The sequence below is a fragment of the Gobius niger genome (assembly GCF_951799975.1).
Source record: "Gobius niger genome assembly, chromosome: 12".
Taxonomy (NCBI): Eukaryota; Metazoa; Chordata; class Actinopteri; order Gobiiformes; family Gobiidae; genus Gobius; species Gobius niger.
Genome location: NC_136863.1, coordinates 15,517,942 through 15,523,802, shown reverse-complemented (window position 1 = coordinate 15,523,802; position 5,861 = coordinate 15,517,942).

Sequence of the window (5,861 nt, the reverse complement as noted above, 5' to 3'; positions counted from 1 at the left end):
TTTTGCTGCATTTTCATCACTGTTTTTGTTGCTATTTTTATTCTCCCCCCCGCCCACTTTAGATAGATAAGGTAAAGCCAAGCTGGGGGAAAAATGTGCTCAGTTCAGGTGTGGGTCAAGAGGTTAACAAGGAAAGTCTCAATATGTTCACGTTTCCATGGTTATGGTGGTAGAGGAAACTGAACAATGATATAAATTGCTACAATCTGCAAAACAGAAAACACTACCTGAATGTGATTTAGCTTCATCCTCTTATCTAAATATGGTGAAGTAAGACAATCCAATAAGGTCTTTTAACAACAAAAGTATAAAACAAACCAATACACGTGAGTATATTTTTGAGCTTAGAAAAGTCTCCTTGCCTCTCTTTCAGGACGTCCACAACAGTGACCCTCCATCCCCTCCGGCTATAGGATGACAGGCCTAGCACAGCTGGACTGCATCAAACTTAAAAGATGGATGGGTTCTTTTTGAGGGCACGCGTCACAGAACAGAAAAAAAGGTGTCAGGGGGAGAAGGACACAGCAGCCAGAGGACACACTCTCATGCACGAGCAGGAAATGGAACAATAATAAAGACATGGAAGTAAATCTGAAAGACAGACGGGGTAAATGGTGTTTAAACTCACTCTGACCTTCTGTAAAATCAAGTGTTGACATGATTTCTATCACATTCCTATAAGGAGGTGTACTTTATTGTTCCGATGTTCCATCAGGAGCAGTGGGTCAATGTTTTGGGAAACACATGGACAAAATGCTAATTTGGCGTATATAATGTGCAATTTTCTGGAAAAAACTTGACATTAATTGTAAATACTGTAATAATGACAAAATAACAGAACTGATGTAAAGTGATTGTAAAGTATCTCATAAGCTCTTTTCTCTGCTCCCTTTCATTCAAGCTGCTTTGGCAGGTTTTTTTTTTTTAAGCAGAACTAAGTAACTCCCCTTAGAGACCATAAGCATCACTGCAGGTGTCGTAGCATGTTGAGTTTTCTTTTTTTTTTACTCATTTTTTTTTTACTCATTAATTGTCCGTGAGAGTAAAACACGCTGACAGAAAAGACAAAGAGAGAGCGATATTGTACATCCAAGTTCACAATGGAGATATTATTTTTCACTCAAACTTGGCTGTAAATACTGTTTAAGTGGCGCTAGACAGCAGTTAGCTTTGCCCGTTAGCCTGTTAGCTTCTTTTTCGTGATTCCATTAGTGTGTATTGGGGCTGCGGGTCGGAGCAGGGAAAGCTGCAAGTGTGGTTTTCTGGCCAGAGAGAGAGATGAAAGACCTCACAATCATCCCATCAACATTTGTATTACCCCCAGAGGGACTACGAAAAGGATTTATTAAGGTAAACAAGTTACTTAGTTTTTTAAAGTTGTCTAAAAGGCGAATTTCTGTAAATAAGTTTCTTGGTTTGAGAATCGATTGCCAAGTTTCCCCATGTCATAGTGTTGCTTATAGCCACTTGAAAATACAGTCCAAAAAAAAAAGATGCTTCTTGTACAGTTCGCTGTCTCACCTAGTGTAACTCTTTTTTTCCCTTGTCTCTTTGTGGCAATCTTCAAAGTTTTCAAAGTTTGCTGCAAATATATATATATACAAACATCTCTGAGAAAATCCAGTATGAAACACAGCTTATGTGTGAAACTGGGTCTGCTAACATCTTATTTAACTCTTGGCTGATTTCACCCCATTATCGTAAATCATGAAAACGCAGTTACTTGCATCTGCCAGTGTGCAATATAGACTTTGAGCACAGTTTGATCCACTGATGTTTCCCTGCGTGCATTTTTACGAGGCTCATTTACCACAAATTGATCTGTTTATCCCAAAAGGTCTGCGAGCGGTGCAGTGTGTCAGAGGAGGGAGCGCCGGGGGCAGGCCTGGAGCGGCAGATGGTCGAGTGGCCTGGGCATCTCCTCGCAACGGGTCGGCTTCAGACCGCAGGCGCTTGGAAAACTGCTGTGAGTCTGTGACGGAGGATCTCAGCTGGCTCCACCTCGTCCAGCCATGAAGTCCTGTCACTGGAGACAAGGGACGGCGTCACAGGTCAAAGAACACGCAGGCGAATGGCGCGAAAGCACGCTCAACACCTGGGTTTCACGCGCTGCCTCATGTGCAGCGTCTACCTGTCCATAACATGCATGTCTTTGAACTCTGCGAGCATATGGCTGAGTGGCAGTGTGTGTTTTGAAGTCAGCAGTTCAAGCCACTCTTTCAGTGCTATTTCAGACCTGATTCAGTCCAACTTTGTATAGTCCTGTTATAGACTAGATGGGATGATACTCAGAAATCCCATTTTTAACTAAGCTGGACTTGTTTCTTAAAAGAGAGCTGTTCTCAAGCCTTCCAGTGCTATTTTAGGAAATATGAATACACTTCTTTCCATGTTCCAGCTTAAAGGGCTGATTGAAATGAGCTAATTTAAAACTAAAAATGTACAAAATGTGGATTGTAAATGGAATAGGCCACTGTTTTTACATACTGCGATAGGTTCATACCTTAGCTTAGACGAGTTGATGCGTAACTGTCTAGTCTTTGTGCGTGCGCTCAGTCACGCAAATAGACCAAAGATGTTAGCATTGAGCCTCTCCCAGCATAATCCTATAGCTCCAAATTGGGGTGCTTACATGTTTAATTTTGTGTAACTAGACTTGGATCGTGTAACTTTTCATTTAGCTGTATGTAAATAGGGGAAAAGCTTGACCACTTCTAACTTCTCCCTTGGGGCTATAGGAATGGTAAATGGTCCACCTTTTCCACCTACATTCCACCTACATTAGGCACTCAAAGCGCTTTACAGCAAGGATCCACTCACCCATTCATACTCTCATTCATACACCAATGTACACAGACACTGGTGGGTGAAGTGTCTTGCCCAAGGACACAACGACAGTGTACACTTTCAGGAGGTGGGATTCGAACCCCCGACCTTCCGATCATGAGACGACCCGCTCTACCATCTGCGCCACTGACGGAATATGCTGGGAGAGGCTAAATGCTAACATCTTTGGTCTATTTGCGTGACTGAGCGCTGTTTTAATATTATACTGCCAAGAAAAGGCCTTGTAAAGTAGAAACTGAAATGTCTCGTTCCACCCAAGGTAGGCTGCTGCACCTTCAGTTTGGTAATAATCTCTTTCAGCTAAGGAGCCATTCATTGCACTTTCTCAAGAGACTCCACATCTCAGAGCAACAATAATGCGTTCCAAACAAAGTCTACCAACGATCTACTTATTAATCACAAACGTAACATCTTCCTTCATGACCTCAGTTGTCACTCGCGCTGCATTATTATGAACGGTTCAGTGATGCATAACAAAATCAAGCTTATCTCATAACATACTATCCATTACTACGAGTAATAAAGCGTCATTATTGTAGTTGTTAACGTATTTGTCCATTGTCCCAAATGTCAACGGTTCGATTTCATCTCCGGCCAGTGCACATTGTCGTTGCGTGTCCATGGGCAACACACTTTACCTGCCTCGCTTGTACGCTGGTGTGAGAGTGTGCGGAGAAATACCTGTTGTTTCTTTACACGTGACAGTCTCCAGCTGTCTTGTGTAAAGAAACAATAGGTATTCCTTAAAGAACGAGCAGCATTTTGAGGATCTCTGTTGATGAATTGATGTTGTTCACTCTTCAGCTCTGCATGCACATTGTTTGTTATGCATCTTTCAAATCGGAAAATACGCCCTGTAAATAATCAGTAAGCATATTGAACGAAGGGGCCGTGCAATATGAACAAATCTGACAGCTTTCTTGCAGCTTCTGTGTCCTCACTTCACCCACTGCTCTCTTGAAGAAACTTATTTACGCTCTCCTTGAAATGTTTCCATCTTAGAATCCACAGATGGCCGACTTGTGCTTCGCCCCAAGTTACATTTAGTCATTTGCATTAAAAAACTAAAAATTGGGGTTAACACTTTGATGCTCGCTTTTCTTTCTAAGTGAGCAATGGACATGTATTTTTGTGTATTCTTGCTCCAGGCCTGCGATCGTGCGCGCGCTTGTTTACATGCTGTCTGTCACAATGACAGTGAAGCACAACACGTGTCACGTTGCACTGGCAGGGGATGTTTATGTGGCAGTGGAGCCAGACGGCAAGTCAGCAGCCATTGTAAACTGATCAGCGATGACACAGACATGTAAGGTAAAGACCGTGGCATGTTCACAGGCTCCATCTAAGCTTTTCCTCTGCTTCATCTTCTCTCATTCAACCCTCTCGACACCCTCATTTCCCTTTCGTAACCCATTCAATGCTGTTCGAAAGGCCTTAATGTGATTTTATTTCAGTGCTGTTTTATATGTAATGTGGTCAGACATATGAGACTCATGCGCGTAAACATATTATTTTTAATTTTAATTTTTTTATTTTGCCACGATTCTCCACAGCAGGATCTCTCATCAGTAACTCAATCGTTCTTTCTTTTTCTTTTTTGTTCTGAACATGCTAAAAAACATCTGCAATCCTCATCTCGGCAACTAATTGTGTCCAGTACGAACTCCACCTACGACCCAGAGCCTCTCCGCCATTTTGATTGGGTAAAAAAGTAGCTCACGGAGAGAAAAAGGATGGAGATCGCTGCTCTATAGTGACTTTTTATTGTATCATCAGATAAATAACTCTTTGTGCTTCTTCTGAGAGATTACACTTTACTCAGATTGGCATTCATTCATTTCAAAGTTACTAACTACTCATGTAGCATTTTTTACTCTCACTTTGAATGATTTGAACCACTACTTTTTACTTTTTCTTGAGTAAAATCATATCAACAAAGAAAGTCGATCTTACTTGAGTGAATATTTTAGCTACTCTTCCCACCTCTGCTGACCAAAAGAAGTTGTGGTGGGGGAAATGTGTTTGAGCATAGTGCTGTACTGAATCACAGTATGCAACTGGGAGATTGATTTGGACAGTCACGATTCAGTTTTATGTTGTCACAACCCAGCCCTCAATCTTTCTTCTCCGACGTCTATGATATTTCCAAATAGATATGATTGAATGAAATGTTACCAATCATTTCCATTGCCATTATGATTACGTATCAACACACACAAACAGAAAAACACGCTGCAAATTGCATTGAATGATACATGTAATAAAACAAAAACTCACGGAGGCCATAAAAATATAGCTGATGATACCCCAATTGATACACATCAATTTAAGAAAGTCACCCAGACCTCATGAAGACGACCTCATCCGCTTTCTTTCAGCTCCCCGTCTTTTCCAAAGGGCACAAACTTCCAAAGTTTAGTAGTTCGATCTCCCAAAGTTTGAATTGCGCTTCTTCCTCCTTTTGCTCTCTTGACTCATGGATGCATTTAAAATGTTTGAGCAAACTTTCTAGTCCGAGCTGACTCAGCGTTTCTGTTGATTGTGTTTATGCTGCGTTCCATTTGTTCTCGGAGATCGTAACTCTGCTGACGGAGACAGTTTTTTTTCCAATTTACTGTGCGCCAGTTGTCAAGTCAGAGAGTTTAATGACACTGACAGTAAGACAAAAGGTTTATGTTACGAAGCTGGTAAAAATCAGACAAAATATGTCCCTAAACAAGTAATAAACCAAATCTACACAGTGTGGTTGTATTTATGATTGAATAGATAATGCTACAAATCAATTTAAGAGCATAGTTGGCTCTTGTTAGACTTTAATTTCTGTAAATATCAAATACAACCAATACTTTTCTACTTCACCCCAAGCTACAATGATGTCAGGTCACTGCTTTAATAGCTGTACTCCTAGATGTTTGATAATGTCATCTACAAATGTCTAAATCAGTTTATGCTCCACTGCAGCAATAACCACAGCCGCACTTATTTCAAAGGAAAGCGTCATTTTGAAAAGTTTC